This window comes from Hyla sarda, chromosome 8, assembly GCF_029499605.1.
Source record: "Hyla sarda isolate aHylSar1 chromosome 8, aHylSar1.hap1, whole genome shotgun sequence".
NCBI classification, from domain to species: domain Eukaryota; kingdom Metazoa; phylum Chordata; class Amphibia; order Anura; family Hylidae; genus Hyla; species Hyla sarda.
The window spans coordinates 232,598,979-232,624,529 of NC_079196.1; the positions used below are offsets into that span (position 1 = coordinate 232,598,979).

Below are 25,551 nucleotides of genomic sequence, written 5' to 3' on the forward strand. Positions count from 1 at the left end.
TTAGTGATTTTATCCAGCACCTTAATACTATAAACAACATGAATATGTTATTTACATCACAATTCGAAAGTAGAGAACTTGATTTCTTAGATGTGAAAATCTCAGTGAGAAATAATGTATTGGAAACTAGTAGCTACAGGAAGTCAATTGCAAAACATTCTTTATTGCTTATAAAAGTTCACACCCACAGCATGTAAAATCTGGTATCCCTTATGGACAGTTTATAAGACTGAAAAGAATAAATAGTGAGGAGGAAATATATAAGCAACAAGCTGCTGAGTTAAAAATTAGCCCCTTAAGGACGCAGGGTTTTTCCATTTTTGCATTTTCATTGTCACGATTCGGCTTACAGGTTGTGCACATGTCTACTGGCTAATACTGTTTTCACAGGAGGAATTCAATCAAAATTTTCACGAGCAAAAATACCAGGAGGTTCAGTCGATTTATTTGTAAAATGTGTTATTAATGAACTAAAATCTATTATTTATCAGAAGCCAGAGAGAAATCTGACAGTACAGGAAAGAAAGGCATTGAAATGGTTGGGTACTAGACCAGATCTCACAGAAACTAAATCTGATAAAGGTGGGAGTATTGTAGTGATGTAGACCAAAGATTATGAGAGTGAAATGACGAGACAGCTCTCAGATAACACTGTGTATGAGAAATTAAAGGAGAACCGCATCCCAAAAATTTTGGGGTACCATTTGAGATCATATATGTAGAAAGGAGTACTGTCTGTTAAGACAGCTTAACGACTCTTAGCAAAATTTCCAAGCCATCTGAGATGGTATATTCTTCCCAAGGTACATAAGTCATGGAGCTGACCCCCGGGCCGCCCTATAGTGGCAGAGATAAGCTCCCTGACTGACCCCTTATCGAATTTTATTGAGTGGCTTATTAGTCCTTTGTAACCTGTGATTCCATCGTATGTAAAAGATTCAGGGGATCTGCTTAACCACTTATCTGATTTTGTATGGGAAGAAGGTTATTCGCTCGCGCCCATAGACGTGGAAAGTCTATACACCCGCATCCCTCAGGATGAGGGTGTGCAGACGATCCACGAGTTCTTGGTTGCGACTGAAAAAACTTCTGATTTTAAAGCATTTATATGTTATTCCCTTTGGTTAATTTTGACTCACAATACTTTTAAGGTTAATGATCAGCGCTTTAAGCAAATAACTGGGACCGCTATGGGGACTTCTGTCTCCTGTTCTTTTGCAAATCTTTTTTGGGCCATTTTTGAAAAACATTTTGGGGGAGATTTATCAAAACCTGTCTAGAGGAAAAGTTGCGCAGTTGCCCATGGCAACCAATCAGATCACTTCTTTCATTTTTTCAAAGGCCTTGATAAGAATTAAAGAACAGCTCTGATTGGTTGCTATGGGCAACTGGGCAACTTTTCCTCTAGACAGGTTTTGATAAATCTCCCCCTTTGTGTTTTCCACTACAAACCCTTTTGCTAAGTATGTCAAACTCTACCTCCATTTTGTTGATGATGTGCTTAATATTTGGAACGGATCGGCTGATCTGTTTAGTGATTTTATCCAGCACCTTAATACTATAAAAGTAGAGAACTTGATTTCTTAGATGTGAAAATCTCAGTGAGAAATAGTGTATTGGAAACTAGTAGCTACAGGAAGTCAATTGCAAAACATTCTTTATTGCTTATAAAAGTTCACACCCACAGCATGTAAAATCTGGTATCCCTTATGGACAGTTTATAAGACTGAAAAAAATAAATAGTGAGGAGGAAATATATAAGCAACAAGCTGCTGAGTTAAAAATTAGCCCCTTAAGGACGCAGGGTTTTTCCATTTTTGCATTTTCATTGTCACGATTCGGCTTACAGGTTGTGGATCCACTGTGTCAGCGAGGGATTGGCGTGGACCGTGCTGGTGGACCGGTTCTAAGTGGCTACTGGTGTTCACCATAGCCCGCCGCAAAGCGGGATGGTCTTGCTGCGGCGGTAGCAACCAGGTCGTATCCACTAGCAACGGCTCAACCTCGCTAACTGCTGAGAAGGCGTGGGACAGAAGGACTAGGCAGAGGCAAGGTCAGACGTAGCAGAAGGTCGGGGCAGGCGGCAAGGTTCGTAGTCAATATGGATATCAGGAGATCAGGTAACACAGGCTTTGGACAACACTAAACGCTTTCACTGGCACAAGGCAACAAGATCTGGCAAGGGAGTGCAGGGGAAGTGATGTGATATAGCCAGGGAGCAGGTGGAAGCTAATCAGGCTAATTGGGCCAGGCACCAATCATTGGTGCACTGGCCCTTTAAGTCTCAGAGAGTTGGCGCGCGCGCGCCCTAGAGAGCGGAGCCACGCCCGCCAGCACATGACAGCCGGGGACCGGGACGGGTAAGTGACTTGGGATGCGATTCGCGAGCGGGCGCGTCCCGCTATGCGAATCGCATCCCCGCCGGCAATGTCAGTGCAGCGCTCCCGGTCAGCGGGTTTGACCGGGGCGCTGCAGGGAGAGAGACGCCGTGAGCGCTCCGGGGAGGAGCAGGGACCCGGAGCGCTCGGCGTAACAGTACCCCCCCCCCCTTAGGTCTCCCCCTTTTTTTGTTGACAACTGCTTTACCTGGGACGAGGACACCGGGAGTGAATGTAGGGTTTCCTCAAAGGCAGGCAGTACAGCAGGAGTGGGAATGGGGAGGGAGGGCAGAGGGTGAAGCTTGGCACGGGGCAGGGTGTCACCAGGACGGGGGCCATGAGGAGGCAAGGCACAGTCCAGATAAGCCTTGGGGGGACCAGGTGTAGGAGGAAGCACTGAGGCTTGCCTGACGGGACTTGGAGGGAGGGAGAGGCATTTCTTGTGGCAAGCAGAGTGCCAGTTCTTGATCTCCCCGGTGGTCCAGTCAAGGGTGGGAGAATGAAGCTGGAGCCATGGCAGACCGAGGAGGACCTCAGAGGTGCAGTTGGGAAGGACGAAAAATTCAATCATTTCGTGATGGGATCCAATGCACATTAAGAGGGGTTTTGTGCGGTAACGCACGGTGCAATCCAATCTAACTCCGTTGACCGCGGAAATGTAGAGCGGCTTGACGAGACGGGTCAACGGGATGCAGAACTTATTCACCAAAGAATCCAGAATAAAATTCCCAGAGGCACCAGAGTCCAAGCAGGCCACGGCTGAGAGGGAGGAGTTGGCAGAAGGAGAAATCCGCACGGGCACCGTGAGACGTGGAGAAGCAGACTTTGAACCAAGAGACGCCACACCCACGTGAGCTGGGTGCGTGCGTGCGTTTCCTAGACGTGGAGGACGAATAGGGCAATCCACCAAGAAATGTTCGGTACTGGCACAGTACAGACAAATATTTTCTTCCCTACGGCGATTCCTCTCTTCCTGGGTCAGGCGAGACCGATCCACTTGCATGGCCTCCTCGGTGGGAGGCCCAGGCGTAGATTGCAAAGGATACTGCGGGAGAGGTGCCCAGAGATCTAAGTCTTTTTCCTGGCGGAGCTCCTGGTGTCTCTCAGAAAAACGCATGTCAATGCGGGTGGCCAAATGGATAAGTTCTTGCAGGTTGGCAGGAATCTCTCGTGCGGCCAGCACATCCTTGATGTTACTGGATAGGCCTTTTTTAAAGGTCACGCAGAGAGCCTCGTTATTCCAAGATAATTCGGAAGCGAGAGTACGAAATTGGATGGCGTACTCGCCTACTGAAGAATTACCCTGGACCAGGTTCAGCAGGGCAGTCTCGGCAGAAGAAGCTCGGGCTGGTTCCTCGAAGACACTACGGACTTCAGCGAAGAAGGACTGGACTGTGGCTGTGGCAGGATCATTGCGGTCCCAGAGCGGTGTGGCCCAAGACAAAGCCTTTCCTGAAAGAAGGCTCACTACGAACGCCACCTTAGACCGTTCTGTAGGAAACAAGTCCTACCACATCTCCATATGCAGGGAACATTGAGACAAAAATCCACGGCAGAGTCTAGAGTCCCCATCAAATTTGTCCGGCAGGGACAAGCGGAGGCTAGGAGCGGCCACTCGCTGCGGAGGAGGTGCAGGAGCTGGCGGAGGAGATGGTTGCTGCTGTAGCAGAGGCAGAAGTTGCTGTAACGTGGCGGTCAACTGCGACAGCTGCTGTCCTTGTTGGGCAATCTGCTGCGATTGCTGAGCGACCACCGTGGTAAGGTCAGCGAGACTTGGCCTCAGCGGGATCCATGGCCAGATCTACTGTCACGATTCGGCTTACAGGTTGTGGATCCACTGTGTCAGCGAGGGATTGGCGTGGACCGTGCTGGTGGACCGGTTCTAAGTGGCTACTGGTGTTCACCAGAGCCCGCCGCAAAGCGGGATGGTCTTGCTGCGGCAGTAGCAACCAGGTCGTATCCACTAGCAACGACTCAACCTCGCTGACTGCTGAGAAGGAGTGGGACAGAAGGACTAGGCAGAGGCAAGGTCAGACGTAGCAGAAGGTCGGGGCCGGCGGCAAGGTTCGTAGTCAATATGGATAGCAGGAGATCAGGTAACACAGGCTTTGGACAACACTAAACGCTTTCACTGGCACAAGGCAACAAGATCCGGCAAGGGAGTGCAGGGGAAGTGATGTGATATAGCCAGGGAGCAGGTGGAAGCTAATCAGGCTAATTGGGCCAGGCACCAATCATTGGTGCACTGGCCCTTTAAGTCTCAGAGAGCTGGCGCGCGCGCGCCCTAGAGAGCGGAGCCGCGCGCGCCAGCACATGACAGCCGGGGACCGGGACGGGTAAGTGACTTGGGATGCGATTCGCGAGCGGGCGCGTCCCGCTATGCGAATCGCATCCCCGCCGGCAATGTCAGTGCAGCGCTCCCGGTCAGCGGGTCTGACCGGGGCGCTGCAGGGAGAGAGACGCCGTGAGTGCTCCGGGGAGGAGCAGGGACCCGGAGCGCTCGGCGTAACATTCATTATTTCCTCATCACCTTTTAAAAATCATAACGCTTTTTAATTTTGCACTTACAAATCCATATTATTGATTATTTTTTGCGCCACCAATTCTACTTTGTAATGACATCAGTCACTTTATCCAAAAATCCACGGTCAAACGGAAAAAAAATCATTGTGCCACAAAATTGAAGAAAAATGCCATTTTGTAACTTTTGGGGGCTTCCGTTTCTACACAGTTAATTTTTTGGTGAAAATGACACCTTATCTTTATTCTGTAGGTCCATACGATTAAAATGATCCCCTATTTATATAGGTTTGATTTTGTCGTACTTCTGGAAAATATCATAACTACATGTAGGAAAATGTATACTGTTACGCCGAGCGCTCCGGGTCCCCGCTCCTCCCCGGAGCGCTCGCAGCATCCTCTCATTTGCAGCACCTCTCATTTGCAGACCTGCTGACCGGGTGCGCTGCAATATCACTCTCAGCCGGGATGCGATTCGCGATGCGGGAGGCGCCCGCTCGCGATGCGCGTCCCGGCGCGTCCCTGGACTTAAGAGGTGCTTATAATCTCATCCGCATCAGGGAGGGGGACGAATGGAAGACTGCATTTAACACCAGAGATGAACACTTTGAGTATCTGGTCATGCCCTTTGGCCTGTGCAACGCCCCTGCCGTCTTCCAAGACTTTGTTAATTACATTTTTCGTGATCTCCTATATTCTTGTGTAGTGGTTTATCTGGACGATATTCAGATTTTTTCTGCCAACTTAGAAGAACACCGCCAGCATGTCCGCATGGTTCTTCAGAGACTTCGGGACAATCAACTTTATGCCAAAATGGAGAAATGTCTCTTTGAATGTCAATCTCTTCCTTTCCTAGGATACTTGGTCTCTGGCCAGGGACTACAAATGGACCCAGATAAACTCTCTGCCGTCTTAGATTGGCCACGCCCCTCCGGACTCCGTGCTATCCAACGTTTTTTGGGGTTCGCCAATTATTACAGACAATTTATTCCACACTTTTCCACTATTGTGGCTCCTATCGTGGCTTTAACCAAGAAAAATGCCAATCCTAAGTCCTGGTCTCCCCAAGCGGAAGACGCATTTAAACATCTCAAGTCTGCCTTTTCTTCTGCTCCCGTGCTCTCCAGACCTGACCCATCTAAACCCTTTCTATTGGAGGTAGATGCCTCCTCTGTGGGAGCTGAAGCTGTCCTTCTACAAAAAAATTCTTCTGGGCATGCTGTCACTTGTGGGTTTTTTTCTAGGACCTTCTCTCCGGCGGAGAAAAACTACTCCATTGGTGATCGAGAACTACTGGCCATTAAATTGGCGCTTGAGGAATGGAGGCACCTGCTGGAGAGATCAAAATTTCCAGTTATCATTTACACTGATCACAAGAATCTCTCCTATCTCCAGTCTGCCCAACGACTGAACCCTCGCCAGGCTAGGTGGTCGTTGTTCTTTGCCCGTTTTAACTTTGAAATCCATTTTCGCCCTGCTGACAAGAACATTAGGGCCGATGCCCTCTCTCGTTCTTCTGATGCCTCTGAAGTAGAGGTCTCTCCGCAACACATCATTCCTCCTGACTGTCTGATCTCCACTTCTCCAGCCTCCATCAGGCAAACTCCTCCAGGGAAGACCTTCGTTTCTCCACGCCAGCGTCTCGGGATTCTCAAATGGGGACACTCCTCTCACCTCGCAGGCCATGCGGGCATCAAAAAATCCTTGCAACTCATCTCTCGTTTTTATTGGTGGCCGACTCTGGAGACTGATGTTGTTGATTTTGTGCGGGCCTGTACTGTCTGTGCCCGGGATAAGACTCCTCGCCAGAAGCCTGCTGGTCTCCTTCATCCTCTGCCTGTCCCCGAACAGCCTTGGTCTCTGATTGGTATGGACTTTATTACGGACTTGCCCTCATCCCGTGGCAACACAGTTGTTTGGGTGGTCGTTGATCGATTTTCCAAGATGGCACATTTTATTCCTCTTCCTGGTCTTCCTTCAGCGCCTCAGTTGGCGAAGCAATTTTTTGTACACATTTTTCGCCTTCACGGTTTGCCCACGCATATCGTCTCGGATAGAGGCGTCCAATTTGTGTCTAAATTCTGGAGGGCCCTCTGTAAACAGCTCAAGATCAAATTAAACTTCTCTTCTTCTTATCATCCCCAATCCAATGGGCAAGTAGAAAGAATTAATCAGGTCCTGGGTGACTATTTACGGCATTTTGTTTCCTCCCGCCAGGATGACTGGACGGATCTTCTACCATGGGCCGAATTCTCATACAACTTCAGAGTCTCCGAATCTTCTGCTAAATCCCCATTTTTCGTGGTGTACGGCCGTCACCCTCTTCCCCCCCTCCCTACTCCCTTGCCCTCTGGTTTGCCCGCTGTGGATGAAGTGACTCGTGATCTTTCCACCATATGGAAAGAGACCCAAAATTCTCTTTTACAGGCTTCATCCCGGATGAAAAGATTTGCCGATAAGAAAAGAAGAACTCCTCCCATTTTTGCTCCCGGAGACAAGGTATGGCTCTCCGCTAAATATGTCCGCTTTCGTGTCCCCAGTTACAAACTGGGACCACGCTATCTTGGCCCTTTCAAAGTCTTGTGCCAGATTAACCCTGTCTCTTACAAACTCCTTCTTCCTCCTTCTCTTCGTATTCCCAATGCCTTCCATGTCTCTCTCCTTAAATCACTCATCATTAACCGCTTCTCTCCCAAACTTGTTTCTCCCACTCCTGTTTCCGGTTCTTCTGACGTCTTCTCCGTGAAGGAGATTCTGGCCTCCAAGACTGTCAGAGGAAAAAAAAAAATTTTGGTGGATTGGGAAGGCTGTGGCCCAGAAGAGAGATCCTGGGAACCTGAGGACAACATCCTAGACAAAAGTCTTATTCTCAGGTTCTCAGGCTCCAAGAAGAGGGGGAGACCCAAGGGGGGGGGGGTACTGTTACCCCGAGCGCTCCGGGTCCACGCTCCTCTCCGGAACGCTCGCAGCATCCTCTCATTTGCAGCGCCCCGGTCAGACCTGCTGACCGGGTGCGCTGCAATATCACTCTCAGCCGGGATGCGATTCGCGATGCGGGAGGCGCCCGCTCGCGATGCGCGTCCCGGCTCCCGTACCTGACTCGTTCCCCGTCTGTCTTGTCCCGGCGCGCACGGACCCGCTCCTTAGGGCGCGCGCGCGCCGGGTCTCTGCAATTTAAAGGGCCACTGCGCCACTGATTGGCGCAGCAGGCTTAATCAGTGTGTTCACCTGTGCACTCCCTACTTATACCTCACTTCCCCTGCACTCCCTCGCCGGATCTTGTTGCCATTGTGCCAGTCAAAGCGTTTCCTTGTGTGTTCCTAGCCTGTGTTCCAGACCTCCTGCCGTTGCCCCTGACTACGTCCGACCTTGCTCTTGTCTACTCCCTTGTACCGCGCTTATCTTCAGCAGTCAGAGAGGTTGAGCCGTTGCTGGTGGATACGACCTGGTTGCTACCGCCGCTGCAAGACCATCCCGCTTTGCGGCGGGCTCTGGTGAATACCAGTAGCAACTTAGGACCGGTCCACCAACACGGTCCACGCCAATCCCTCTCTGGCACAGAGGATCCACCTCCAGCCAGCCGAATCGTGACATATACATTCAAAAATGTCCTCTTCTGACCCTTATAACTTTTTTATTTTTCCGCATATGGGGATTTAGGAGGGCTATTTTTTTGCACCGTGATCTGAAGTTTTTAGTGGTACCATTGTTGTATTGATCAGACTTTTTTATCGCTTTTTTTTCACTTTTTTATGGTATACATAGTGACCAAAAATATGCTATTTTGGACTTTGGAATTTTTTTGCGCGTACGCCATTGACCGTGCGGTTTAATTGACAATATATTTTTTTAGTTCGGACATTTACGCACGCGGCGATACCACATATTTTTGTTTTTATTTACACTGTTTTTTTATGGGAAATGGGGGGTGATTTGGACTTTTATTATGGAAGGGGACAAATGGTCTTTGTTAACACTTTTTTTTTCACTTTTTTTTGCCAGTGTTATAGCTCCCATAGAAGGCTATAACACTGCACACACTAATCTCTTACACTGTTCACTGCCAGTGATCACTGATCAATAGCCTGACACTGATCAGTGTTATTGCCACTCGACTGCTCCTGTCTGATTCTCAGGTAGGGACCCTCCTGCTGTCCTGCAAGCTTTCCGAACAACCCCACTGAGTTAACCAGCAGTGTTTACTTTTATTTTAGACGCGGTGATCAATTTTGATCGCCACATCTAAAGGGTTAATAACGGGCATCACCACAATCGGTGATGTCCGATATTAGCCGCGGATCCCAGCCATTGATGGCCGCCGGGACCGACGCGATATGACGCTGGGTCAGTGCGTGACCCCGCATTCTATCACGGGAGCCTGCGCAGGACGTATACATACATCCTGTAGCGGGAAGGGGTTAGATTATTGGAGAGACTCTACCCGAGTTCAGTCATAGAAGAAGGTTACCAAAAGACAACTAAGAGGGACAGAAGAGACCTGTTATGTAAAAAAATTTAAAATATACATCAGAGACCAAATGTTTTACCTTTGCTATTGAAAATACCCCACAAAATAGTGTGATTATTAGGACAATAAGGACATTCTGGTATGTCCTAGAGTCAGATCCTGACCTACAGGAAATAGCTACCAAGAAGCCACTTATCACATATAGAAGAAATAAAACAATAGGGGATATTATTAAGAAAGAAAAAGCAAAAAATTATCTACATAAAAACAGACTTACAGATTTGGTTCCATAAGGGAATTTTGCCTGTCACCATTGTTCCTTCTGCTGATTTTATGCAGGTTTAAAAGTGTTGCAACTGGGGGGTATTACTCACTATATAAAAGATGTTTTTTCTTGTAAGACATCTTTTGTCGTCTATGTACTCTTTTGTATATGCGGTTTCTACTATGTGGGAAAAAACAGACGTAAATTGTTTGTTTGAGTGAGAGAACATCTGTACTCTATACGTACTAGGAAAGTAGCCCCAAAATTATAATTCCACATATTAGAAACACATAGGGATAACACCTACGTATTAAAATATGCTGCTATAGAAAGAATAAAACCTCCTAAGTCAGGTGGAGATCGTGACCAGATGCTGCTTTAGGCCGAAGCACAATGGATTTTATGCTTAACCCCTTAAGGACTCAGGGTTTTTCCGTTTTTGCACTTTCGTTTTTTCCTCCTTACCTTTTAAAAATCATAACCCTTTCAATTTTTCACCTAAAAATCCATATTATGGCTTATTTTTTGTGTCGCCAATTCTACTTTGCAGTGACATTAGTCATTTTACCCAAAAATGCACGGCGAAACGGAAAAAAAAATCATTGTGCGACAAAATCGAAACCCCCCCCCCCATTTTGTAACTTTTGGGGGCTTCCGTTTCTACGCAGTGCATGTTTCGTTAAAAATTACACCTTATCATTATTCTGTAGGTCCATACGGTTAAAATGATCCCCTACTTATATAGGTTTGATTTTGTCGCACTTCTGGAAAAAATCATAACTACATACAGGAAAATTTATACGTTTAAAAATGTCATCTTCTGACCCCTATAACTTTTTTATTTTTCCACGTACAGGGCGGTATGGGACTCATTTTTTGCGCCGGGATCTGAAGTTTTTATCGGTATGATTTTTGTTTTGATCGGACTTTTTGATCACTTTTTATTCATTTTTTTAATGGCATAAAAAGTGACCATGCGGACCATGCGGTTTAATTAATGATATATTTTTATAGTTCGGACATTTACACACGCGGCGATACCACATATGTTTATTTATTTATTTTTTTTACACTGTTTTATTGTTTTTATGGGAAAAGGGGGGTGATTCAAACTTTTATTAGGGAAGGGGTTAAATGACCTTTATTAACACTTTTTTTTAAAAAAATGTTTGCAGTGTTATAGCTCCCATAGGGACCTATAACACTGCACACACTGATCATTGTTATCCCATAGGGACCTATAACACTGCATACACTGATCTCCTATGCTGATCACTGGCGTGTATTAACACGCCTGTGATCAGCATTATCGGCGCTTGACTGCTCCTGCCTGGATCTCAGGCACGGAGCAGTCATTCGTCGATCGGACACCGAGGAGGCAGGTAAGAGCCCTCCCGGTGTCCGATCAGCTGTTCGGGACACCACGATTTCACCGCGGCGGTCCCGAACAGCCCGACTGAGCAGCCGGGATACTTTCAGTTTCACTTTAGAAGCGGCGGTCAGCTTTGACCGCCGCTTCTAAAGGGTTAATACCGCACATCGCCGCGATCGGCGATGTGTGGTATTAGCCGCGGGTCCCGGCCGTTGATGAGCGCCGGGACCGAAGCGATATGATGCAGGATCGCGGCGCGATCCCGCTTCATATCGCGGGAGCCGGCGCAGGACGTAAATATACGTCCTGCGTCGTTAAGGGGTTAAAGGGGTTATCCAGGAAAAAAACTTTTGTTATATATATCAACTGGCTCCAGAAAGTTAAGCAGATTTGTAAATTACTTCTATTAAAAAATCTTAATCCTTTCAGTACTTATGAGCTTCTGAAGTTAAGGTTGTTCTTTTCTGTCTAAGTACTCTCTGATGACACGTGTCTCGGGAACCGCCCAGTTTAGAAGCAAATCCCCATAGCAAACCTCTTCTAAACTGGGCGGTTCCCAAGATACGTGTCATCATAGAGCACTTAGACAGAAAAGAACAACCTTAACTTCAGAAGCTCATAAGTACTGAAAGGATTAAGATTTTTTAATAGAAGTAATTTACAAATCTGTTTAACTTTCTGGAGCCAGTTAATATTTATAACAAAAGTTTTTTCCTGGATAACCCCTTTAAATGCCCTGGGTCCAATTGGTCTAAATGACCGGAATGACCTGAGTTCATTTTTGTAAAGTTTTGTGTATATTTATACACAGCCTCTAATGACCAGCAAGGTCCACCCACCTAGATCACCTGCACTGCAATGTCAGACACCTACTAATACAAATGCTGATCACAAAACATAAAACTAACCAAAAAATGATGTGGTGGACCACAGGGTGAATGGCCACGGGTGTTGCAGTTAATTGTTGCCCATTTACCCGCCCGCTGCATGTATGTCCTCCCCTTGCCATGTGTTTTTTTTTTTTTTTTTAAAGACAATTTACTTTTATTAATGAAAAGTAATTAACAAACATATCAGGCAGTAACAACGTAAGTCATACAATAAAGTCATAGGGGGGGATACATCTATCTATATAGAGTAATTTTAGGTGTATTTTCTTGCACAAAATTTTGCGCAAGGTTATTTCCTGCGTTCTTTTTTTGGTGGAACTTTTTCTAAAGATGTCACCCTTCAGGTGTACCGTAGAGTTGTTTTTCTTGTAGACATGAATTTATTAACTGCGTCTCTTTTATTTTTGCGCAAAAAAAGGACGCAAGTGTCATTTTCTTGCGCAAATATACACCAGCTCCGAGCACACGTACAAGTCTGCCTTATATTTTTTTCAAGAGCTGAGACGGGCTGGATTCTATTACTGCACATGATTCACAGAGACCCGTGCGCAAGTTTAGTAAATTTTTCGCAGGTAAATGACAAATACACGCAGCAGAAAGGGGTAAAAAAAAGCTCTACCATACACTGATGTTGATGAATCCCCCCTATAGAGTACAGCAGGATCAAAATATACAGGCCCACCAGCCGTATTATAAAATAATCAGGGAACAAAATCCAAACGGCCCAGTAAAGTCTCAGCATAACATGGTGTAGATAGCAGAAGCAATAGATATAATCAGAGCAGCTTCAGCTTGCAAGATGAGGAGATATTATCCTGAGTAACCTAAACCATAACAATAAAGCATAGAGGTGTACAGGTTAACAGACTAAGCAAGCAAAAGAAAAGAAAAACAAAAATACCTAGATCTAACTCAAGGAGTCAATACCAATGCATAACTCACAAAACAATATATAAAGACATCACTGACAGACATGGGGAAACAAACAAGACAGACGGACAAGACCCCCATAAAAGCAGCCGACCATCAGATTCCAATCAAATACGCTCTCCAAGTAGATTCTGAAAAATAAAAATTGCTAGTGGAAATAGGAAAAACTGTGATAATTAGTAGTGTTGAGCGGCATAGGCCATATTCGAATTCGCGAATATTCGCGAATATATGGACAAATATTCGTCATATATTCGCAAATATTCGCAGACTCGTTATATTTTATTTTCGCATATGCGAAAATTCGCGTATGCGAAAATTAACATATGTGAATATTAGCATATGCAAAATTAGCATACACGAAAATTCGCATATACGAAAATTAGCATATGCGCATTTTCGCATATGCAAATTTTCGCACGCCAGTCTCACACAGTAGTATTAGAGCCTTCTTTACACCACACAAGCTGGAAGCAGAGAGGGGTGATCACTGTGATGTGTACTGTGAAAACAAAAAAACGAATATTCGTAATTATGAATATATAGCGCTATATTCGCGAAATTCGCGAATATGCGATATTCGCGAATAATATTCGAATTGCGAATATTCGTGAGCAACACTAATAATTAGCATAAATCATCGTGGAAATAGTCAGGGAACCTTCAAAGCTCCCAAAGAACCCGTCAGGGCCTCCATTTTTTTTTTTTTTTTTTTATCTAAAGCCGAGGAACGTGCTTTCGATTCACCCAAAGTGCAAGAAAAAGTGCAAACGTGTTACACTAAAAAAACGTGCACAAAGGATGTGGTCTATCGCAAGCCCTTCTCCGATAGGAGAGAGGCCCCCCAACAAACCTTACCCTTCGCCTCCGGACCAAAAGGTACCTGCGAGGTTCCAGGTTCGATGTCCCTTTTCGCCGAAGCTACTAGGGGACCACAAATGCTCCCGGCATCCCCCTTGGCGTTAGCCAAGGTATCTGCCCGCAGAGCCGATTACGGTAGGTACCCTGCCAAAGCAGGAGTACCCGGGGTGTTTGCAGGGAGGTGCGGAACCTAATGGCCACACACACCTCCCCTAGACCGCCAGGAGGGACACCCAGAAGGGCTACCGCATCCTGACCAATCCTGTGAACACACAACACGCAAAAAGTGACACAGTGAGACAAAAAAGAAATAAATAAGTGAATGTGTGCAGATATACTGCCCGGACATCCGGCCGGATCTATAAAAATTTCTCTGATCCTAGCCAGAAGGCCGGGAATCAAGAGGTGAGTGCCACAAGGTGAAGAGATTATGGTGCCCGTGCTTCAACTCAGTGAGTCTATTCTCCCAGTGAGTTTCGGCACCTCGGGGTCACCACTCCCCGAGGCACAAAAGTACCTCGGCTCTAGACCCTCTCAGCCTCATGGCGAGACCCGGAGGGAACAGGTCACATCGGGGCAGCCGTCGAGCTGATTCCTCAGAACCAGCCCCGGAAAGCCCTGGTACACCTGCATCCTCCATGCAGCACCCATCCCCACCAGCATGAAAACTGATAAGAACAGATACTACACTTGATCTTAGCCAAAAGGCCGAGAAGCGAGATGAGGAGATATTATCCTGAGTAACCTAAACCATAACAATAAAGCATAGAGGTGTACAGGTTAACAGACTAAGCAAGCAAAAGAAAAGAAAAACAAAAATACCTAGATCTAACTCAAGGAGTCAATACCAATGCATAACTCACAAAACAATATATAAAGACATCACTGACAGACATGGGGAAACAAACAAGACAGACGGACAAGACCCCCATAAAAGCAGCCGACCATCAGATTCCAATCAAATACGCTCTCCAAGTAGATTCTGAAAAATAAAAATTGCTAGTGGAAATAGGAAAAACTGTCATAATTAGTAGTGTTGAGCGGCATAGGCCATATTCGAATTCGCGAATATTCGCGAATATATGGACAAATATTCGTCATATATTCGCGAATATTCGCAGACTCGTTATATTTTATTTTCGCATATGCGAAAATTAACATATGTGAATATTAGCATATGCAAAATTAGCATACATGAAAATTCGCATATACGAAAATTAGCATATGCGCATTTTCGCATATGCAAATTTTCGCACGCCAGTCTCACACAGTAGTATTACAGCCTTCTTTACACCACACAAGCTGGAAGCAGAGAGGGGTGATCACTGTGATGTGTACTGTGAAAACAAAAAAACGAATATTCGTAATTACGAATATATAGCGCTATATTCGCGAAATTCGCGAATATGCGATATTCGCGAATAATATTCGAATTGCGAATATTCGTGAGCAACACTAATAATTAGCATAAATCATCGTGGAAATAGTCAGGGAACCTTCAAAGCTCCCAAAGAACCCGTCAGGGCCTCCATTTTTTTTTTTTTTTTATCTAAAGCCGAGGAACGTGCTTTCGATTCACCCAAAGTGCAAGAAAAAGTGCAAACGTGTTACACTAAAAAAACGTGCACAAAGGATGCGGTCTATCGCAAGCCCTTCTCCGATAGGAGAGAGGCCCCCCAACAAACCTTACCCTTCGCCTCCGGACCAAAAGGTACCTGCGAGGTTCCAGGTTCAATGTCCCTTTTCGCCGAAGCTACTAGGGGACCACAAATGCTCCCGGCATCCCCCTTGGCGTTAGCCAAGGTATCTGCCCGCAGAGCCGATTACGGTAGGTACCCTGCCAAAGCAGGAGTACCCGGGGTGTTTGCAGGGAGGTGCGGAACCTAATGGCCACACACACCTCCCCTAGACCGCCAGGAGGGACACCCAGAAGGGCTACCGCATCCTGACCAATCCTGTGAACACACAACACGCAAAAAGTGACACAGTGAGACAAAAAAGAAATAAATAAGTGAATGTGTGCAGATATACTGCCCGGACATCCGGCCGGATCTATAAAAATTTCTCTGATCCTAGCCAGAAGGCCGGGAATCAAGAGGTGAGTGCCACAAGGTGAAGAGATTATGGTGCCCGTGCTTCAACTCAGTGAGTCTATTCTCCCAGTGAGTTTCGGCACCTCGGGGTCACCACTCCCCGAGGCACAAAAGTACCTCGGCTCTAGACCCTCTCAGCCTCATGGCGAGACCCGGAGGGAACAGGTCACATCGGGGCAGCCGTCGAGCTGATTCCTCAGAACCAGCCCCGGAAAGCCCTGGTACACCTGCATCCTCCATGCAGCACCCATCCCCACCAGCATGAAAACTGATAAGAACAGATACTACACTTGATCTTAGCCAAAAGGCCGAGAAGCGAGATGAGGAGATATTATCCTGAGTAACCTAAACCATAACAATAAAGCATAGAGGTGTACAGGTTAACAGACTAAGCAAGCAAAAGAAAAGAAAAACAAAAATACCTAGATCTAACTCAAGGAGTCAATACCAATGCATAACTCACAAAACAATATATAAAGACATCACTGACAGACATGGGGAAACAAACAAGACAGACGGACAAGACCCCCATAAAAGCAGCCGACCATCAGATTCCAATCAAATACGCTCTCCAAGTAGATTCTGAAAAATAAAAATTGCTAGTGGAAATAGGAAAAACTGTCATAATTAGTAGTGTTGAGCGGCATAGGCCATATTCGAATTCGCGAATATTCGCGAATATATGGACAAATATTCGTCATATATTCGCGAATATTCGCAGACTCGTTATATTTTATTTTCGCATATGCGAAAATTCGCGTATGCGAAAATTAACATATGTGAATATTAGCATATGCAAAATTAGCATACACGAAAATTCGCATATACGAAAATTAGCATATGCGCATTTTCGCATATGCAAATTTTCGCACGCCAGTCTCACACAGTAGTATTACAGCCTTCTTTACACCACACAAGCTGGAAGCAGAGAGGGGTGATCACTGTGATGTGTACTGTGAAAACAAAAAAACGAATATTCGTAATTACGAATATATAGCGCTATATTCGCGAAATTCGCGAATATGCGATATTCGCGAATAATATTCGAATTGCGAATATTCGTGAGCAACTCTAATAATTAGCATAAATCATCGTGGAAATAGTCAGGGAACCTTCAAAGCTCCCAAAGAACCCGTCAGGGCCTCCATGGTGCACCATTGTGTGGATGCGAAGGGACGGACTATAGAGATAAGCTCTGAGGCTGTATAGTGCGAGGTCAGGAACAATCTCCACTTATTGAAGAGACACTTTGCCATTTTCTTCCCATGGCCAAGCGCATCCCTTCTCTCCAGATGTAATAGGAGTTTTAACGCTTCTAGTAAGTGCGCAATCATAGGAGAGGAGGGCGAAAGCCATGCACGTAGTAGGTGAAGCTTGGCCAGAATGATAGCTGTATGTGTTAATGGAGAGAGATGTACATAGGAATAGCAGTCCCCAGACCCTGCAACCCTTATATGAAAGAGTACCTCATAAGGGCTTAGAACAGACCCATGTGCACCCAATGATTGAAGTAGTTGCGATACTTGTCCCCGGTAGGTGTGAGTGTGTGGGCAGAGCCATATACAATGATATGGGTCAGCGTTAGGTGCAGTACATTACAGACAATGGTTAAGTCTGGATGGGTTACTGATGGACGGTGGAATGGTGAATGCATATATGGCCCAGTGAATTAACTCTCCATCTTTCGTTAGGAACATGTCTTCTTAAATCCACTCAACCCGTCAATATGTGTTTAGGGATATTGGGGTCCTGTAGGATACTTGCCAATTTCACCCCCACTTTTTTGGAAGGTGACAAGATGTACTATTTACGCAGTCTAGAATATAGATCTGAAATAGACCTGTCAGTCGTGGAGGTGAGAATGGAATCGAATCCAGTAAGACTTACCTCCTTGCTAATATCCTGGAGTTTAGATCTGCAAAAGGAGCAAATTTGACCATATGGTAAAAAATGCGTGGAGGGGGTTGGCATACTGGGAAGTCAATTGCTGTAGTGTTTTTCCATCTTATGAAAGAGGTCTCCCATGGTATGGATTCCATTCTGACGCCACACATAAAATAAAGGGTTATCCTTCCCAGCTGGGAATTCCGGTGTAAGCCAAGGTGTTTTGAGCAAGTATATGACAGACCCATTCGTCTCCGTAATTCCATCCACGTCGCTATAGTATCTTTAAAGAGCAGAGAACCTTTGATGACTGGAGGCAAAGAGGGAATCGGGCAATGTAATAATGCTAATGGATGCCACGGAGCAGCGAAAGCAGATTAAGAGAAACATTGGTATAAAAGGAGGAGTTATGGTACCAATCCATAATGTGTCTCAGTATACAGGCTAAGTTGTAACTCCTGACATCCGGAAAATTCTCCCCCCCCACCCCCCTTCTTTCACTGGAAGCATCAATGTCCGTAAAGCTTTCTGGGGTTTCTTTCCGGTCCAAATAAATTTTGTAAGCGTGGAAGTTAACGTTTTGATGTCGGTATGCTTTAGTAATAGCGGTATAGTTTGGAGGGGGTATAATAGCCTAGCAAAACTGCACATCTTGATTAGGTGACATCTCCCTAACAATGATAAGGGTAGACTGTGCCATTTATGTAGTTCTGTTTGAATTTTGTCTATCAATGGTGGGTAGTTGAGGGCATATAAAGATCTGGGTAGTCTACCTATTTTAATGCCTAAATAAGTAATATGTTGGGAAACAATTGAGATCCCCAAAGAACGTGTAAGCTGGGCGTAAGCAGAAGAGGGTCTTCTTAAAAGTAAGAGGGAGGATTTGTGGGTTTTGACTCTATAACACAGAATATGGGGCGCGTCTCTCGCCGGATCCTGTAAATAAAGGATAACATTGTCTGCCTAGAGGGATGCTTTAAAGGGTACCTCTCATAAAAAAAACGTTTGATATATTATAGATTAATGTATGCAGAATAACTTTACAATTGCATGTTATTAAAAAAATATGCTTCTTTCTATTTAATTTTCCACTTTGAAGAAATGACCACTAGGGGTCTCCCTACCAGTCCTGGCAGCAAGCATTTCAGACTCATGCTGGAGTCCTAAACACTACGAGCTGCCAGTCTGCTTTGTTCACAAAGGAGAACACTCAGAGCTGCCAGCCTGCTTTGTTCACAGCCTGTTTGGCTGTGAACAAAGCAGACTGGCAGCTCTGAGTGTTTAGGACTCCAGTGTGAGTCAGAAATGCTTGCTGACAGGACTGATCGGGAAAAATTTAATAGAAAGAAGCATATTTTTCATTAACATGTTATTGGAAAGTTATTCAACATTCATTAATCTAAAATATATCAAAAGTTTATTTGATGAGAGGTCCCCTTTAACTACAGCTTCCCCTACCTTAATGCCCTGGAACAATGTGGAAGAAGTCAGGTATCTTGTCAACGGCTCCAAGGCAATATTAAACAAAAGAGGAGGGGGGGGGGGGGGGCGTGGATTGCCGAGCTCGAGATGAGCCACATGTTCTGAGGCTCCTGTCTGGGTCCTACTAAAAAAGGCTGATTTTACCTGATATGGGAGGCAAATCTAGGGGGAAACAGCGCAAGAAGACTGCCCAGCACCTCAGCACCCTGCCGAACCCAATCTCGGGTTATTTTCAGCCCCGCAACCCGCCCACTTCTGCCGTGATCCCGGAACTGCAGCCTACCTCTCCCACACTGCCGGCCTCTCCTGCCATAATGAACACGCCTGGGACCATGCTCCCCGGACCAGGAGACTCCTCCAGACTCCCGGCGCCTACCGCTTCAGACAGGATGTCGGGACCCGCTCACCCTCCACAGCCAGAAACCTTGCCTGGGGTGGTGAGTCTGATGCAGTCTCTCCCCTGTGCACGGGGCGAGACACACGTGAGTTCTCCAGGCCCTCGTGATCAGGGATGCGCTCCCGGCTCCCTGCACTCCCCGGCTCAGGCCCACACACACGCTGCGGCCACTACTGCCTGTCATGGAGACCCCCATGCTGGGGTGCTCTCCTCACCACCTCTCACTGCTGCACCTGCCCGTGATGCAATGAAGGGGGCTCTTACACCTGACTGACCCCTGTCCCCTCGGCCTCTATACCCCCAGGCAGTGCAAACGCCAGCCACCTACCTGGGCCCTTATGAGACCCCTGAATACCCCCCTCTGTGTCAGAATACAGAAGGGACTGGATCCTCAGTGCCCCTCCATTGAGATGATTCTCCATCACACTTGAAATCCTATGCTGCTGCCTGTGGGGGTGCCTGGGGCGGCACCCTACCTGTCACCTTACCTCTACCGGTGCCTGGCCCACCTGCCCTGGACGTAACAGACTGGGCTGATGACATGAACTCTGACAACTCGCATTCTGATGATGGATCTTCTACAGAGGGTGAGACCCCCCCGCCAAGAATAAATTGTTCAAAACTCCACTCAAAAAACCTCTTAGTGCAAACCGCTCCTCCAACTATTCTTCCGCATTCCTTCCTAACCGCCCATGTCACTGTAATCCCAAAGGAAGGTAAGGCCCCCCCCCTCCTCTGTCCCAGTTACAGACCCATATTGTTGATTAACACAGAAGCAAAGATATTTGCCAAGCTGATATCTTTGCCGACGACCTGCTCCTATACTTATCCTCTCCCATCACCACCCTCCCCTCCCTACTACACGAGATCCATAACTACTCGCAACACAGTAACTTTACACTAAACACCTCTAAATGTGAGTCTCTAAACATTACTTTATCCCACTCAGTGGAACAACACTTGCAAAAGTCTTACCCCTTTAAATGGTCCCACACCGCCCTCAAATACTTAGGTATATTTGTCCCCACACACCTCTCCTACACCTATAAAGTGAACTTCCCACCTCTCCTCCACACGATAAAAGCGGATTTGACTAGATGGGAGCGCAGGGACTTCTACTGGCTGGGAAGAATCAACATCTTCAAAATGAATATCCTTCCAAGACTCCTGTTACGCTGAGCGCTCTGGGTCCCCGCTCCTCCCCGGAGCGCTCGCAGCGTTTACCTGCTTGCAGCGCCCCGGTCAGACCCGCTGACCGGGAGCGCTGCGATAGTGTCCCTAGCAGGGATGCGATCCGCGATGCGGGACACGCCCGCTCGCGGTTCGCATCCCAGACTGCTTTCCAGACCCGTTCCCCGTCTGTACAGTCCCGGCACGCGCGGCCCCGCTCCCTAGGGCGCGCGCGCCGGCTCTCTGCGATTTAAAGGGCCAGTGCGCCGCTGATTGGCGCCTGGCCCAAATTAGTGAAATCACCTGTGCATTGCTCTATATCACCTCACTTCCCCTTCCCTGTATTGCCGGATCTTGTTGCCATTGTGCCAGTGAAAGCGTTCCTTGTATGTCCCAAGCCAGTGTTCCAGACCTCCTGCCATTGCCCCTGACTACGATCCTTGCTGCCTGCCCAGACCTTCTGCTACGTCCGACCTTGCTTTTGCCTAATCCCTTGTACCGCGCCTATCTCAGCAGTCAGTCGGGGTTGAGTCGCTAATGGGTGGAACGACCTGGGGGTTACCTGCCGCAGCAGTCCATCCCGCTTTGCGGTGGGCTCTGGTGAATACCAGTACCCCCTTAGACTCCGTTCCCCTGGTACGGCCCACGTCATCACCCCACTGACACAGAGGATCCACCACCAGTATCCTCACAGTACCTGAATCCTGACAACTCCTTTACCTCTTTTCTTGTTGTTACGCCGAGCGCCAGCTCTCTAAGATTTAAAGGGCCAGTGCACCAATGATTGGTGCCTGGCCCAATCAGTCTAATTAGCTTCCACCTGCTCCCTGCTCACATAACCTCACTTCCCTTTCCCAGCATTGCCGGATCTTGTTGCCTTGTGCCAGAGAAAGCATTTTGTGTATGTCCCAAGCCTGTGTTCCAGACCTTCTGCTGTTGCCCCTGCCTATGACCCTTGCTGCCTTCCCTGACCTTCTGCTACGTCCGACCTTGCTCTTGCCTTGTCCTTTTGTACCGCGCCTGTCTCAGCAGTCAGAGAGGTTGAGCCATTACCGGTGGATACGACCTGGCTGCTACCGCCGCTGCAAGACCATCCCGCTTTGCGGCAGGCTCTGGTGAATACCAGTATCAACTTAGAACCGGTCCATCAGTACGGTCCACGTCAATCCCTCTCTGACACAGAGGATCCACCTCCAGCCTGCCGAATCCTGACAGGTATTACAATATGCTACACTACTCTTTAAACAGTATTTGTCTAGAACAGCAGCAGATGATTACTTACGGCTGTCCTTGAACAGTATGTAGGCCCTTGACAGATTAACAGGTACTAGATGGTACAATACTTGGATGTACATATGCGGTATGCACTGATGAGCGCAGTAATATGCCTAACTATTAGCAGAAAAAACTCAGTATTTTTGTAAAACACCAGCTGGTGGATACTATTGTTTGGACTTTGATGGTATGGAGCACTGTTACGCCTAGCGCTCCGGGTCCCCGCTCCTCCCCGGAGCGCTCACGGCGTCTTTCTCCCTGCAGCTCCCCGGTCAGTCCCGCTGACCGGGAGCGCTGCACTGTCATGGCCGTTGGGGATGCGATTCGCACAGCGGGACGCGCCCGCTCGCGAATCGCATCCCAGGTCACTTACCCGTCCCGGTCCCCTGCTGTCATGTGCTGGCGCGCGCGGCTCCGCTCTCTAGGGCGCGCGCGCGCCAGCTCTCTGAGACTTAAAGGGCCAGTGCACCAATGATTGGTGCCTGGCCCAATTAGCCTAATTGGCTTCCACCTGGTCCCTGACTATATCTGACCTCCTCCCATGCACTCCCTTGCCGGATCTTGTTGCCTTGTGCCAGTGAAAGCGTTTAGTGTGTCCAAAGCCTGTGTACCTGAACTTCTGCTACCCATCCTGACTACGAACCTTGCCGCCTGCCCCCGACCTTCTGCTACGTCTGACCTTGCCTCTGCCTAGTCCTTCTGTCCCACGCCTTCTCAGCAGTCAGCGAGGTAGAGCCGTTGCTAGTGGATACGACCTGGTTGCTACTGCCGCAGCAAGACCATCCCGCTTTGCGGCGGGCTCTGGTGAAAACCAGTAGCCTCTTAGAACCGGTCCACTAGCACGGTCCACGCCAATCCCTCGCTGACACAGAGGATCCACTACCTGGAAGCCGAATCGTGACAAGCACCTTGACAGCTTAACAGGTACTAAATGGTACAATACTTGGATGTACCTATGCGGTATGCACTGATTAGGGCAATAATATGCCTAACTATTAGCAGAAAAAAAATCTGTATTTTTGTAAAACACCAGCCGGTGGATACTTGTCAGGATCCGGACTGGTATGCAGCGAGGACACTGGAGGTGGATCCTCTGTGTCAGTGAGGTGATGGCGTGGGCCGTACCAGGGGAACGGAATCTAAGGGGTTCTTAGTTTTCACCAGAGCCCGCCGCAAAGCGGGATGGACTTGCAGTGGCAGGAAACCCCCAGGCCGTTCCACCCGATAGCGATTCAACCCCAACTGACAGCTGAGACAGGCGCGGTACACAGGGACAAGGCAAGAGCAAGGTCGGACGTAGCTGAAGGTCAGGGCAGGCAGCAAGAGTCGTAGTCAGGGGCAACAGCAGAAGGTCTGGGTACACAGGCTTGGGAACACACTAAAACGCTTTCTCAGGGCACTAAGGCAACAAGATCCGGCAGGGACAGGAAGGGGAAGTGGCTTTTTATAACAATGGAAGTGATTGACACTGATTGGGCCAGGCACCAATTAGTGGTGCACAGGCCCTTTAAATCTTAGAGAGCCAGAGCGCGCGCGTGCCCCAGAGAGCGGGGCCGAGCGTGCCGGGACGTGACAGCCGGGGAACAGGACAGGTGAGTGGATTGGGATGCGACCCGCGGGCGGGCGCGTCCCGCTACGCGGATCGCATCCCCTCTGGCAGAGACAGTGCAGCGCTCCCGGTCAGCGGGTCTGACCGGGGCGCTGCAGAGAGGAGAATGCCGCAAGCGCTCCGGGGAGGAGCAGGGACCCGGAACGCTAGGCGTAACAATACTATTGTTTGGACTTTGACGATATGGAGCACCTTGACAGCTTAACAGGTACTAAATGGTACAATACTTGGATGTACCTATGCGGTATGTACTGATGAGGGCAGTAATATGCCTAACTATTAGCAGAAAAAACTCTGTATTTTTGTAAAACACCAGCCGGTGGATACTATTGTTTGGACTTTGACGGCATGGAGCTCCTTGACAGCTTAACAGGTACTAAATGGTACAATATTTGGATGTACCTATGCGGTATGTACTGATGAGGGCAGTAATATGCCTAACTATTAGCAGAAAAAAATCTGTATTTTTGTAAAACACCAGCCGGTGGATACTATTGTTTGGACTTTGACGGCATGGAGCACCTTGACAGCTTAACAGGTACTAAATGGTACAATACTTGGATGTACGTATGCGCTATGCACTGATGAGGGCAGTAATATGCCTATTAGCAGTAAAAACTCGGTATTTTTGTAAAACACCAGCCAGTGGATACTAGTGTTGCTCGCGAATATTCGCAATGCGAATTTTATTCGCGAATATCGCATATTCGCGAATATTCGCGAATATAGCACTATATATTCGTAATTACGAATATTCGTTTTAATTAATTTTTTAAAATTTTTTTTTTCACAGTACACATCACAGTGATCATCCCTCTCTGCTTCCAGCTTGTGTGGTGTAGAGAAGGCTCTAATACTACTGTGTGAGACTGGTTTGCGAATTTTCCCTTATGCTAATTTTGTATATGCTAATTTTCACATATGTTAATTTTCGCATTCGCGAATTTTCACATATGCGAAAATAAAACAAGAATATTATGAATATGCGAATATTCGCGAATATATGACGAATATTCGTCCATATATTTGCGAATATTCGCGAATTCGAATATGGCCTATGCCGCTCAACACTAGTGGATACTATTGTTTGGACTTTGACAGTATGGAGCACCCTGACAGCTTAACAGGTACTAAATGGTACAATACTTGCATGTACCTATGCGGTATGCACTGATGAGGGCAGTTATATATGCGTAACCATTAGCAGAAAAAACTGTTTTAAAAAAAAAAACAGCCGGTGAATAGTATTATTTGGACTTGCACAGTATGTGGCCCCTTGACAGCTTAAGGCTGGGTTCACACTACGTTTTCTCCCATACGGGAGCGCATACGGCAGGGGGGAGCTAAAAGCTCGCGCTCCCGTATGTCATTCATTTCAATGAGCCGACCGGAGTGAAACGTTCGGTCCGGTCGGCCCATTTTTGCGCCGTATGCGCTTTTACAACCGGACCTAAAACCGTGGTTGACCACAGAGCGCATACGGTGACATACGGGAGTGCGAGCTTTTAGCTCCCCCCTGCCGTATGCGCTCCCGTATGGGAGAAAACGTAGTGTGAACCCAGCCTAACAGGTACAAAATGGCACAAATGCACTACAGTCCACTGAACAATCACGTATTTGTGAACAGCAGCAGGACCCAACAGTGCAGCACCACAAAAAAACAAAAAAATCCAGGGATTAACCCCTAAATTGCACTGTCACACAATTCTGAGCAGCAGAAGATTTGTGGATCAAATAAAAATAAACTCAATTGTGCTGAACAATGAGGAGATGAGATGGTTGATAAAGTTGAGGCAGCTTGGAGATGTGTATGAGGCAGCTGACAGCTATCTGCCCCTCTCTGCTGCAATGCTCAATAACGTGAATAGGAGGTTTAGCAATCAATGATCCTTCTCAGAGTAACAGCGCAGCACTCTGCACTCCTGCCTTTCCCTAATGCTGATGTGACTAGCAGTTG

The 25,551-nt window shown here is 47.2% G+C and overlaps 2 pseudogenes; both read right to left on the bottom strand.

Moving 5' to 3' along the window:
* Window positions 1–14,244: 14,244 nt before the first annotated feature.
* On the bottom strand, window positions 14,245–14,404 carry LOC130290001 (U2 spliceosomal RNA; annotated as a pseudogene).
* A 1,533-nt stretch (window positions 14,405–15,937) lies between these two features.
* On the bottom strand, window positions 15,938–16,097 carry LOC130290002 (U2 spliceosomal RNA; annotated as a pseudogene).
* Window positions 16,098–25,551: the final 9,454 nt, after the last annotated feature.